This window comes from Gossypium hirsutum, chromosome A03 (genome assembly GCF_007990345.1).
Source record: "Gossypium hirsutum isolate 1008001.06 chromosome A03, Gossypium_hirsutum_v2.1, whole genome shotgun sequence".
In the NCBI taxonomy this organism is placed as follows: domain Eukaryota; kingdom Viridiplantae; phylum Streptophyta; class Magnoliopsida; order Malvales; family Malvaceae; genus Gossypium; species Gossypium hirsutum.
The window spans coordinates 101,126,367-101,140,036 of NC_053426.1; the positions used below are offsets into that span (position 1 = coordinate 101,126,367).

Genomic DNA, 13,670 nt, shown 5'->3' on the forward strand with positions numbered 1-13,670 from the left:
TCAAATGCTACTTATTTGGGCGATCGTGTTATTCAGTGTAAAGCATGGTCCAGGCATTTGTTTATGTCATGGTCCTTGGACATGTAATTTAGATGAAAACGTTATGAAATATGTCAGCTATACAGTGTTATATTATTACTCTGGAACTCTAAGGTGGTGTTTTTATTCTCTTTCCTTTTATGAGACAGTAGTAGGGGAGGGGTATTTTGTTGCCAGACCTGTATGGATTTTGATGAATGCAAATCTCTATCTAGTAAAATTAAGCTGTTGTTCTTTTTAAGACTGATCATTCATATCTGTGTTTTTAGGGAGGAATGACTGCTAAAGTGAATCAGAGTTGTATTGTTAATTCAAATCTTAAAGCTGCAGTGCCCTTTTTACTCTTTTGTTCAACCTAAAGGTTTGACATGATGATGGGAATTGATATTTGCTTTTCTAACATTGCCCTGAATTAAGCATCTAAAAAGATTCATTTTTCAAATTGTAGAACAATTATGAATTGGAAAATTTTGTATGAGAGCATTATATTCAGACATGAATAATATATAAGAATATTAATTATTCTTATATAAGAATATCACAAGCAATAACAGTCATATATTATGATTTGAGTAAATTCATATAAGAATATTGATTATTAATAATATTATTAAATTATATATTTTAATTATAATATATTTAATAATAATTATGTTAATTTATATTTTATAGTATCATATATTATGATTTGAGTAAATTCATATAAGAATATTGATTATTAAGAATTTTATTAAATTATATATTTTAATTATAATATATTTAATAATAATTATGTTTAAATATGATTAAATTATTTATTATTGATATTAATAATCTTATTAAAATTTAAATAACAATAACAATAATCATTTACCAAAACAAATTTATGGTAAGGGTATTCTAGTCATTTTAGTTTTTTCCATTATGCTATTACACCTCTATTCCATTCAACCAAACACAAGATTACTATTACGCCTCTATTCCATTACATTCAACCAAACAGTTGATTTGCTCTTACACCTCTATTCCATTACACCTCTAATCCATTACACCTCTAATCCAATACAGCTTTAATCCAATACAGCGAACCAAACGTGCCCTACGTTTGGTTGGATGGAATTGTTATTCTATTCCGCCCAAATTCCACACGCTACAGTAAAGCAGCTGTTTGGTTCACCGTTTAGGTGATTCCACGGAATTGCTATTACAGTCTCATTCCCTCAACTCACCGTTTAGGTATTCAGGGGTTGGGGGTCTGAATACCTATTCAACACCACACCGTTTAGGTTTTTGGACCAAAATAGTCTGCCTCTCTTCTTCCTAAAATTCTCTCCAGATTTCTTCCTCAACATTTATCTCCAAATCAAGTCAAGCATTCATTCGCCTTTCATCTTCATCTCTGATTCACTTCTGTTTCACTTTTGTTTTCCTTGTTCTCTTCTACATTCAGCGAAGGGGTGCTCTGAGGTTAGATCTTTTCCTTTCTTTGGCTTTTTATGTCCATCTAGAGTTTTAAAGGCTTGGATCTCTCTTTCATTCACCTTTTCTTTTTCGGTACATAGGAAACAAAGAGGAATTTTGACTTTTGGTCTACATTTCTTCCAATACTAGCTTTTATTCAAGGTCTACTCTCGATTTCTTATTTTTCTTGCTTAGATTTTGCTTGCTTGTTCGATTTTTTTCCCCAATTTTTCCTGCTTAAGTTAAGCTTGATCTTGATGACTATCAATTCATTTTCTCTTATGTTGATTGACGAGAACTAAAAGGAAAAAAAAAGTAAATTATTTAATATACATATATGTATGTCTTGAACTAGATTCTGTGCTTTCTGTTGATTAAAATATTATAAGCATGGTTTAGATGCTTTCTGTTGAAAAACGATTTAAGTGTGCTTTAAGCGAGGCTAAATAGAAGGAAAAGATTTGTGTAGTTGGCTCAAGAGTTATGCTTTAAGCATAAAAAGGTGATGCTTGGATAAATGGTATCTGGGCAAAACTTTTCCAGATATAGGTAGTGGTTATATGAAGAGAAACCACTCCTCTTTGAACTGCAGCAAGATGTAAGAGCTAAAACTCTTCAAGGAGAGTGGGCCAGTTTATTGTCTGCTACTGTTGCCTTAATTGGCTCACTCAATCCTTTTAAGAGGTAAGGGCTTGGTGTCAGTCTTTAGTTTGCCCATTATCCAAGTACTCCCAGTACATTTCTTTCAGATATTTATTCCCTCTTGTAGATGTAATATTGTGGACGTAATTTCCTTGAATGTGAATCCTCTACTAATATCCCATGATTACTGAGTTTGATTTATATTCTTGGAGATGTTTACAAGCAATCATGTTCTCGAGTGTCAAGTAAAAATGAGTTGATTTATGTACTTGGAGACTTGAAATCAGGTTTTAGAATGGCTTATTAATAATTATTTTTGTTTTCGTGAATGATCGGAAAACATTGCATTCAGTGATTTCAGCTGGTATGGATTAACCGACTTGTTTGTTTGATGACTAAATATCAGGCTGCTGAAGAACCTGGGAGTAATTCATCCAGTATAGCAAATCAACCAGTTGAAAAACGTGCCAATTCACCAAGGTATATATGTTTTCCTTTTGTATCTACTCTTGTATTTGTAGGATGTATTTAGGCCCTTAGCCTTCAAAATTATGGAACGTAGGGTTCACTGACCAAGTGCTGACTGAGTTCTATCTATTTGAGTGGCATATTTAAGTACATTCAAGTAGATATGTCAATTGGGTGAGTGGGATTAGTTTTGGCTTTGGTCAATTCATGTTATAAAATTTTTTAGTCACTTCAGTTCAGGTCAATTTCATGTTTGGATCAATTTTATGTTGGGGTCATTCCAAGTTCAGGTTATTTTGGGTTTGAGTCATTCAGGTTTGATGCTAAGGTTTTTCGAGTCAGATTATTTTCTGCACTTGGTAGTTGCAGTATCACTGTAATCTGTTGTACAGCCCTTAATCAATATGTTGTTTAGTTGCATCCATAGTTTATTGAAATTGTCAAACTGTCTCTTATGTGGCTAACTATAGATGAAAAATCATTGTTTCAATAGGCTGATCAATCAGAAACTATAGTCGAGATCATTGTAGAAGATGGCAAAGCAGTCAGCATTTATTCGGTTAGCATTCTTTGCTACCTTGATTCCAAATAATGTATATGGATGGATGGATGGATGGGTATTGAATTGTGGATTTGAAATAAATTTGATTCTTTTTCCTTTTTCCTCTTAATTTTTTATAAGCTTTTCTGTTTAATGTTTTGAGTTTATTTTAATCAATTTTGTATCCTTTCGATGTGGTGGTGTCATCTCGGTATGGTGTTTAGGAATGTTTAATGGCTTGTCCTTTGCATTTTTGGGTTTCCAAATTGTTAAAAAATATTATAGTGGAGATGCTCAAATTGGGTTAAAATAATTAAATTGGGTTTAATTTTTTTTTATAGTGGAGATGCTCAAATTGGGTTAAAATAATTAAATAAAAACTATTTTTTTTCGAATGTGCTCCAATAATGATTAAATTTTTTTAAATTGGTCAAATAAGGATTAATGTATTCAAATAATGGTTTAATTTAGTTAAATAAAAGCAGTTTCAAGTTATATTTTTACTTTTTAAAAATAATATTAGGTGTATTCAAATGTAAAAAAGTATTTACCTACTTGGATGTTATATCTATGTTTGGGAGTCATACGTTTAATGGAGAAGATGGTGAAAGAGTGTATGGGGTTACTTTGGCTGGTAAAGCTTTTGTTAATGACGAACATAATGGATCTTTGGCTGTTTTTACTAGCGACAAGGCCAACATTGAAGTCTGGTAAGTTCTATATTTTGGTATAATCTCAATTAGTCTTCAGCGGTTACATCTTATTACAAATAAAAATAACCCCCGAAGTTCTTATAGCAAATCAATTATCACAATGTTGAGACTAATACTACTTTGTTAAACCACATTAAATTAAATTGTACTGTTAAGTTGGAATCTAGTTTATGGATGAATATGAATTAATCAACCCTTCAAATAATAGTAATGATTTTAAAAATCAAAGTTTGAAATTATGTAATTTGGATGTGGATGTATTTCAAGATTAGATGTTCATTATTAATTTCTCTTTTAATGTTCAAGATATTATTATTTGCTAAACAAAGAGTTGATTTTGTTGAATGAAATTTGATAAATATGTATTGTTCATTTTTCTTTGACAGTGCGTTATTACTTCCTTTTCTTATTTGGCTTGCTTGATTGCTTCCTCCACTCACAATTGAGCTTCTTGTACTCACTAAACTACTGTAAGTTCTTTAATCAATTAAATTCTTTGATTTTGTTTTACTTTTATTGAAATTAGTATTGAAGAAATGTGACATTTTTACTATGATTTGAAGATATGTAACATTTTAATATCTTGCAGTAATGGCTCGTCTGCCTTTAATAGTACAAAGTGTGAGGCGTAAAAGAATTGGTCTTGCAGTGACAATATGGTTGCAACTGTGTACAATTGCGAGTTGGTTCTTACTTACATTGGGTGCCATCCATAGCCTACATACTTATAGACCAAGGATTAGATCCTATATTTTAGATTTTTATGCAAAACGAGATTATGTGAAAACACTTGTATATGCTAGTGACGAGACCTGTACTGAACAAGTTAGGATGAATAGAACTACATTTTTTAAACTATGTGAGATGTTACAAACTTTAAGGGGATTGAAGTCGTCAAGGAACATGCTTATTGATGAGCAAGTGGCAATGTTTTTACATATCATTTCTCATCATCTTAAAAATCGAGTTATCAAGCATCACTTTAATAGGTCTGGGGAAACCGTTAGCAGATCATTTTACAATGTTTTAAATGCTGTCATACGCTTACAAGATGTGCTATTTAAAAAAGCAGAGCCAATTACAGCTAATTCTACAGACCCAAGGTGGAAATGGTTCAAGGTATTAGAGTGAGTTCTATATATAGCTCGTACATAATTTAGTTGACTTAGATTTAAATATAGTATCCTAACTCGAGGTTTTCTACATGTGATATAGAATTGTTTAGGTGCTTTAGATGGAACCCACATCAAGGTTAGGGTTCCAACAGTTGATAAATCTAGATATCGAACGCGAAAAGGTGACATAGCAACAAATATGCTAGGTGTTTGTACACCTGATATGCAATTTGTTTATGCTCTTCCTAGTTGGGAAGGTTCTATTACTAATGGTAGGGTTCTTTGAGATGCCATTAGTAGGAAACATGGATTAAAAGTTCCTCATGGTAAAGTGCAAAATTAGAAGACTTTGAATAAATCTTTAAGATCATACTTTTTTGGGAAATTAATCATGACAAATAGTTTTTTTTTTATAAGTTGTTATTATCTAGTTGATGCTGGATACACAAATTGTGAAGGATTTCTTGCACCTTTTAGAGGACAAAGATATCATTTGAATGAGTGGCGTCAGGGTTACCAGCCAAGTACTCCGGAAGAATTTTTCAATATGAAACATGCTTCAGCGCGTAATGTTATTGAAAGATGCTTTGGGTTATTAAAACTTAGATGGGGAATACTTAGGAGTCCATCGTTTTATCCTGTGAGGGTGCACAATAGAATCATTATTGTCTGTTGTTTGCTCCATAATTTTATTCGAACCTATATGAGTCTTGATCCTATTGAAGCAGAGTTGGGAGAAGGATTACCTAGTAATGTGATAGATGACGATGATTCGAATATCGTAAATATTCATCCATCAGATGCATGGGCTACTTGGAGGATGGAACTAGCCAACCAAATGTTCGATGAATGGCAAGCATTTAGAAATTAGTTAGGTTTAGGGTAAAAGTAGTAAACATTAATTCGTTTATGTTATTTCATGAATCTAGTTTATGAAACTTTGGTGGTGTTTGAATTATTTTTTTGTATTGTACTAGACTTGTTGAATTATAAATTATTTTGTATTGATTCATCATGTGTTATAATTTTATAAAGTGTTCACTTTTTTATTCATAATATTGAACTTATGTTTAATTTTTTTTCCTTAAGATAATTATGTCAAGTTTTTCACAAGCAAATGTTTCTTCCCAAAATTCTCGAGGAACCAAAAGGAAATGGCTTCCAGAAGAAGATGCTGCGTTGGTTGCCTGTATGGTCGACTTGCACAATGTTGGAACCTTTATGCTGATACGGGATTTAAAGCCAGTTATTTAAATGAGTTGGAAAAAATGTTAGAAAAAGTTTTACCCGATGCCAAGTTAAAGGCTAAACCTAATCTTGAATCGAGGATAGGACATTGAAAAGGGATTGGTCAATCGTTTATGACATGCTCAGCGGAAAAAACAATAGCGGTTTTGGTTGGGATGAGAATAGGCAACTTGTTGTTGCTGAAGATGCGGTATGGAACTCATATATAAAAGTAAGAATTATTTCAAGTCTTTATTATCTTAATTTGACCAAACTTATATCTAATATGAATTCTTATTTTTTTTCAGAGTCATAAAGAAGCCGCTCAATTCAAACATCATAGTTTCCCTTATTATGACCAACTTACAGCCATCTACGCAAAAGATCGAGCCACTGGGAAAGATGCTCAAATAGCCGCTGATATTATTGAAGAAATAGATGCTGAGGATGTAGCTACTACAAATACTCATGAAGAAAGAAATGATTTTCATGGATGCGAAGCTGATGTTTCTTTGGATGACATGGATCTTTCAGGCACACAACAGCAACCAGCTATAAACCAAGGTGATTCCACATTTTCAAAGAAGAAGAAAAAGACTTTCGATGCAAGTGATCATATTTCATCTACTTCATTTAATGATGCTGCCACTTTATTAGCGGAAAAGATCGAGACCGTTGGCGTTGAAATTAGTAGGAGTATTGCTTCCGAGGTGCTAATTTGAACAAAGGTTAGAAATGACACTTCAAGAAAGTGCTCTAAAATTATATCCAACATTATGTGAAGTAGAAGGTTTAACTGAGGATGAGCGCTATCGCGCTTTGAGCAAAATTCCAGATAATCCAACGCAAATACTCATTTTCTTTAGTTTACCTTCTTCTGTGCGATTGGGATGGGTCAGAAGATTTCTTGCTGACCATTAAAAAATTATAGTTGTGTTGATGATATTTTGGTAACTTTTTGTGTTTGTAATAGTTGGATGGTACAATGACATGATAGAATGTCATTACAATGTTGTAACTTTTTGAGGTTGTAAAATTTTATAACATATGGATTATGACATATAAACTAATGAAATCATGTCACTTTTTGTTAATATATGAATATTATGTTTGGATGTGAAATATGATTCTCAAGTTATTTATTACTTCTTATATTTTACTTTTTATTGTAGAATAATCAAATTATTTATTTCACTTATGATATTTTAGCACATTATGTAGTGTAGTTTAAAAATAATAAAGTAGATTATATATTATTTTTATACTATTATATATTATGATTTTTTAATTTATTTAATAATAATTATATTAAGAATTTTATTAAATTATATATTATTTTATTAAATTATATTTAGTAATAATCATGTTAAAATATGATTAAATTATTTATTATTTTTATTAAAATATTTTTAATATTAATCTTATTAAAATTTAATAATAATAACAATAATCATATGGTATGCTAAATTCATTTTTTTATATCGACAATTGTGACCTAAGACAACAGGTGAAAGGCTAGATTAAAACAAATATATTAGGCATTGAAATGTTCTTAATAATAATTTTAATATAAAATTATTATTAAATATTATTAATAATTATATTAATAATGTTATTAAAATATATATTATTTTATTAAATTGCATTTAATAATAATTATGTTAAAAAATGATTAAATTATTTATTTTTATTTTTATTAAAATATATGTATCAATAATCTTATTAAAATTTAATAACAATAATCATCTACCAACAAAAATTCTGTTAAGGGTACTTTGGTCATTTTAGCCTTTTTGCTTATGCTATTACAACATCATTCCATTCAACCAAACACAAGAATTCTATTACAGCTCTATTCCATTCCATTCAACCAAACAGTTGAATTACTGATTACAGCTCTATTCCATTACACGTCTATTCAATTACAGCCCTATTTCATTACAGTGAACCAAACGTATTGTAAGTACGTTGTAAATGGGTCCCACCCTTCAATTTTTCATTTTTATTTCAGGTTTGAATATCTAATAACAAAGGAAATGAAAGATTAACAAATTTTGGCTTATAACCCTTTAACTATAATCACATATTTTTTTTATAATACTTTTTATATTTAAACACATCCTTAAACTACAATCACTTATTTAAATAAATTCTTATAATATTTTTTTATCTCTTAAACTATAATTAAATAAAATTTTAAATCTGGTTGACATTTCTATAGTTTTCATATGTTTTTAAGGTCGCAAATTAAATCATGGATTTAAAATTTTAAAGATATATTCCAAGTTGCATCAACTAGGTAAAAATAATATTAATATCCTAAAGTTATAGATGTATTTTCCTTTCTTTTTTTCTTTTTCTTTTTTTTTCCTGTGATAAAATTTGAAAAGAAAGATAAAAGCAGTTTGAATTTGTAAAACACATTAATTTAATTTTAAAGATGTTTGTATGGATAGGTTTTTTAATTTATTTTTTTTTGGTATTGTTACTCCTAATAATATCATTTCTAAATTCTAATGTTCAAACATACATTCTCTCATTAGAAGTGCAATATGTCTTATTACTACACTTAACACTTATTAGTAATCCTCCTAAATTTTAATAAAATTGTTTACTTTTTGATATAATCACAAGTGTCTCTATTTGTTTTACAGTTCAAAACAAATCTTGTTCGAGTCAAGTAGTATTAAAATAAAACCTTCCTAACAATCACACTTTAAGATTCAGACTTAGTTCAAATAATCTAAAAATAAATTCATTCTACTCTTTTCAATCACTTGCCGATCCAAAATGATAAAAAAATATTTAAATATATTTATTTGTTTTTAATAGTAGGTTAAAAATAGTACCACAAAATTATATTTGATTGGATAGAATTTGTTGGAAAATTAGAGGATATAGAAATCTATATGAAATCAAAGGGATGGTATAAATTGTATGTATGAAAACACAGAATAAAGTTGGAAAGGTGAAAAGGTGCTGAGTTATCCATTTCATTTTCCTCTTAAAAGTATAATTTACACACAAGAAAGGAATTGATGCAAAATAAATAAATAAATAAATAAAGAATTACAAACATCACAAAATTTGCCTTTTTTATAACCTTCCTTTTTAATGTTAACCACAAAATTGTTTTGTCCACTCAATACCTACACAATATCAACCTTTTTTTAGTAAACTTTGCCACCTATATTATTAATGATTATTTTAATGCTTTTAGAAAAAAATGTTCCTTGCTTGATCTCTTTAGGTACCATATTTATTTATGGTACTAGATTAAAAAATATTGAAGTTATTTGTCACTTATAGTACTGGTTGCAGATGGAATATCGTTCTCAAATTCAATCAATGTTAGAGATGGTTTAAGGAATATATGGGTAAAAGTTTGACTCATATTTTTTATTAAAAGTTAAATTGATATTTAAAAAATAGGTAAATAAATCTTTGTATATTAAATTGAAGAGTAAATTGATCTTTTCTATTAAAATTTTTATCTATTTGTATTGTAAAAAACTGGCGCGATTGATAAAATAACTCAACAATGACACTTGGCATGTCTTGTGTACCTCATTTTAATGTACAAGGCCTAACTTTTGATACTAGAAATGAATGAAATTTTTAATAAAATGATCAATTTAATCGAACATACAACGGGCAAAATGTAATCCTCCTTTTCACTAGTAAATAAGAAAATTAAATCCGCTTGAAATCATATTTTTCACCTGAAGTAATAATGTCAAGATATATATTGAAATGATGAAATTTGTGGTGTTTTATGATTAGCAAAATGAGGGGTGTAAGTAATTTGGACCACCAAAATTTCTATTCACATGCTGATTGATGAAACTGGTAGTCTAATCCAATTATTGGCTCTACCCTTTTCGATCATATATACCAACTACATTCAGCCCTACTTATTATTTTTTAACATACGGCAAAGGTAATGATGTGGGTATCTTTTATATAAAGTTAATTGTTGCAGACCTATTTAACTAATTTTCTAAATTTAAATGTATACTTAATATTTGAAAGGGTATTCACGAAAATATAAAGCTAAGCCTATAAAATGGGAAAGTGATAATTATCAAAGGACAAAACTGAATCTGGTTCAGTCCATATAAGCGTCCGGAGAGATTAATCAATGATTTAAGATGGACTGATTTATCATTTTATCAACAGAGGTCCATCTTTGGCGAACCAAAATTGAACATTTTATCAATAATTTAGTATAAAATTTTATTTATTGAATCTCTTTAACATGAGTTATGTTGAGTAATTTTTCGTTATGTTTCATTAAAGGGGACAATCGAATATTTATATATATAGTTACTGTTCTTGGAATTAAGGTTCTTAGTAAACTCTATACATGCTGGACACGTGTACTATTCTGTGCTGTTTGCTAGGCTTCGTGGTCCCTACATGCAAACTTCTTGAATATATGTGAGTTGAGACAACGAGCTCCCGTTGTTGACCTCTCCCTATAAAACTTGCGCATATCCATCCAGTAGGATTTAGCCGGGTCGCGAGTAAACAACCCATACCTTATCTAATCTCTTTTCATAATTTAAAAAGTTTATTGTTAAAAACCTATAATACTAATGAAAATTTCATCCTAAGAAATAAAGAGAATACGAAAATTTAATTCCTCCCTAAATAAAAATATTTCGTATTTTGATTTTATTTGAAAATAAATATGTTGATTTGCATGAAATTAAATTTTCATATTTTATGGTAGGTGAAATTTTAAAAAATTATGTATATACTTTCATCTAGCTCTAAATAACATCTCAAACTTTTAGGAGTTTTCTTCCCTTGAAAAAACCACTATGAGTAAGTTTTGCGTAATAATAATAAGGGACAATCCATAAGTCCCATGGGACTTACCACTAAATATAGGCTATTTATTTATTTTTTAGATTTAAGATTAAGATTTTGTATCTAAATTAATATTATATATATTTTAAAATAAGGTTGACGCCCATGACAATGAATTAAAATAAAACTGAGGTGGAAAGATAGATTAATTAGTCAAAATTCATTTTTTCACCCCTAAAAATTATTGAAAACGTATTTTAAGAATAAAAAAATATATTTGCAATATTCAAATATAAAAAGCGAAGTGGATAAAACTTTGTACCCAGATTTGAGTCTGGCATCGGCGGGGACGACTTGAGCAAAGAATTCCTTGTTGCTAAGCTTAAACTAGAATTGACCAATTAACAGCAGTGCCTTTGTTTTTAGATTTTATCAAACATTTTGTTGGACATGTGTATCTTCTCCGCATACTTTACCACTTACCAAATGACTTGTCTTTCAAAGCTGTCGATATTTTGAACAAATGTCTATAAGTTATCTGGTAATGAAAAGGTTATATATAGAAAATATTTGGAAGAGTTAAGGCTTTAAATCACAATTCGGAATTTCAGACTTATAAAATCTCATATTAAACTAACATGGTGGGATTTATTTTTCAGAAGATAGTGTGGAGTCTCCGTCATGCAGCCTGTTAAAAAGAAGCTGGGGTATATTTACTGTTGAGGGTATTAATTTTATATGATTTTTTCCGATGGTGAAATGCAACCAACCTTGCCACCTTAATTTGCTTTGTTAATTGCCCGCAAAAGAGGCACTGATGTCCACCAAAACCCCATCTTAAAATCAGACTTACAAAAGACTTATATAGGAATATGATACTAATGCATAAATATTAACCCATAAAAATTTATGCAAATATAATTCAATTTCTAATTATCATTAATATTTTTCCCCTTAAATTTGTTTCTTCTTCATCATCATATAATGTTTTCTAAACTGGATCAGTGATCAAATCGATTAAGTCACTAGTTCACCAGTCCGATTAAAAAATATTAAAATTTTTTTAAAAAAATCTTGTTTAATCAATTTAACCCATTTTTTAGTTGGCTCAATCAGTCTCTACCGATTTTCGATCTAATTCGTTTAAAGCCACTCTTCAGACAGATACCCTAATTGATTCTCGATTCAACCAGTTTGACCGACTAGTTCGATACCCTAACCGATTCTCCCACTTGCCCTAATGGAGTAAATGTGTCATGTTTTACATTTTCATATCAACAATGTGTTTATTAAAACTCTCAGTTACAAGAGTCTTAGTAAACGAATCCGTAAGGCTATCTTCAGAAGCTACTTTCACCACATCTATTATTCCTTCAACTAAACAAATATTTGGACATGTGCAAAGCATAGTATATATAAAACTTCCAACTGTCGATGCATATGGAACCTTACTCATATACTCTTTTTCTACCGCTGTCTTAGGACAGTCATCCAAAGAAAGATGAAAAATCTAATGTAGTCGGTTGCGTGCCTGGTTTCCCATCAACCATTGCAAATCATTCCCGTACTTTATCGATGTATGTAAATCTTTGTCCAAACTCGATCTTAATCAGGTCGGGTACTTTGAACAGGTCTATTTACCACCAGTCTACCATGTTGGTTATTTCTCAAGAGCATTTTTGACAAATTTCATTTTCTTAAAATTATTTTCTGTCGTGAAGAAATTATTATGATTATTTTCTCTCTATATATGTATTGTGATTTAAGAAATTATATCTTTTATACTCTCTATATGGTATGAATTGTCGAAACCATTCTTTTAAAAACGGGGATCGACTTTGTTTGAAAGTGAAAATTAAAACGGGAGTCGCCACCAATCTTTTATCAGGTGTGATCGGATCACCTTTGTTTTAATAAATCAATTTTAGTTTACTAAAACAGGGCCTTTGGTCTACGAAACTTGAGAGAATGAGTTCGGGAGTCGGTTACGTGCGAGGAAGGATTAGCACCCTCGACACGCCCAAAAAATTGGTACCGAATTGATTAGTTAGTGTCTTAATGTCGAAAATTAAAAATCGGGAAGGGACTTGAAATACGATCTTTTCTATTAATACTGATTTTAAAATTCTTGAATTAGCTTAAATCGATTGGTTTAAAGATTTCCTTATCTCGAGATATCGGAGTATCACATCCCGTAAGTTAGGACACAATACCATGAATTCCCGAGCACAAGGTCGTCTTTTAATTTAAATTGGAAATCCATGCATTTCAAAACTCAAAAGGATATTTAGCTATTTAGAACCAACAAGAGAACTGAAACCCCGTAAGTTAGGGCACAATTCTTCGATGTTCCAAAATGCGAAACATTGCCTTATTTATTGAAATTAGTAAAAACATGAATAAAAATCTTTAAAGTAATGAACAACAGAATGATATAAAATAGGCGGGAGACAAAAATAAACGAGTTGGGAATACATTGAAACAAATAATAAATATGACAACAATATTAAAACAATAACAATGCATGCGATATATTAAACGTAATAATAGTATCCAATGTGAAATAAAAACAACGAATATATACATAATAAAGATATTAAGAGTATGTACGTAATATATATATATATAAATAGTAATAGTGTTAGAAATATACTATATATAGTGTTTGAA

At 29.8% G+C, this 13,670-nt stretch overlaps 1 long non-coding RNA gene across 7 annotated transcripts; it reads left to right on the top strand.

The window, feature by feature from the left end:
• The first annotated feature begins 1,181 nt into the window (after window positions 1–1,181).
• On the top strand, window positions 1,182–6,411 carry LOC107888092 (uncharacterized). 7 transcript variants are annotated; one of them, XR_005917551.1, is made up of 6 exons: window positions 1,182–1,485; window positions 1,581–1,641; window positions 2,528–2,601; window positions 3,083–3,840; window positions 4,230–4,313; window positions 6,048–6,411. It is a non-coding gene; the product is annotated as an uncharacterized lncRNA (long non-coding RNA). The 7 variants fall into 7 exon arrangements; XR_005917555.1 differs by having other exon boundaries at window positions 6,110–6,411; XR_005917553.1 differs by having other exon boundaries at window positions 3,083–3,148.
• Window positions 6,412–13,670: the final 7,259 nt, after the last annotated feature.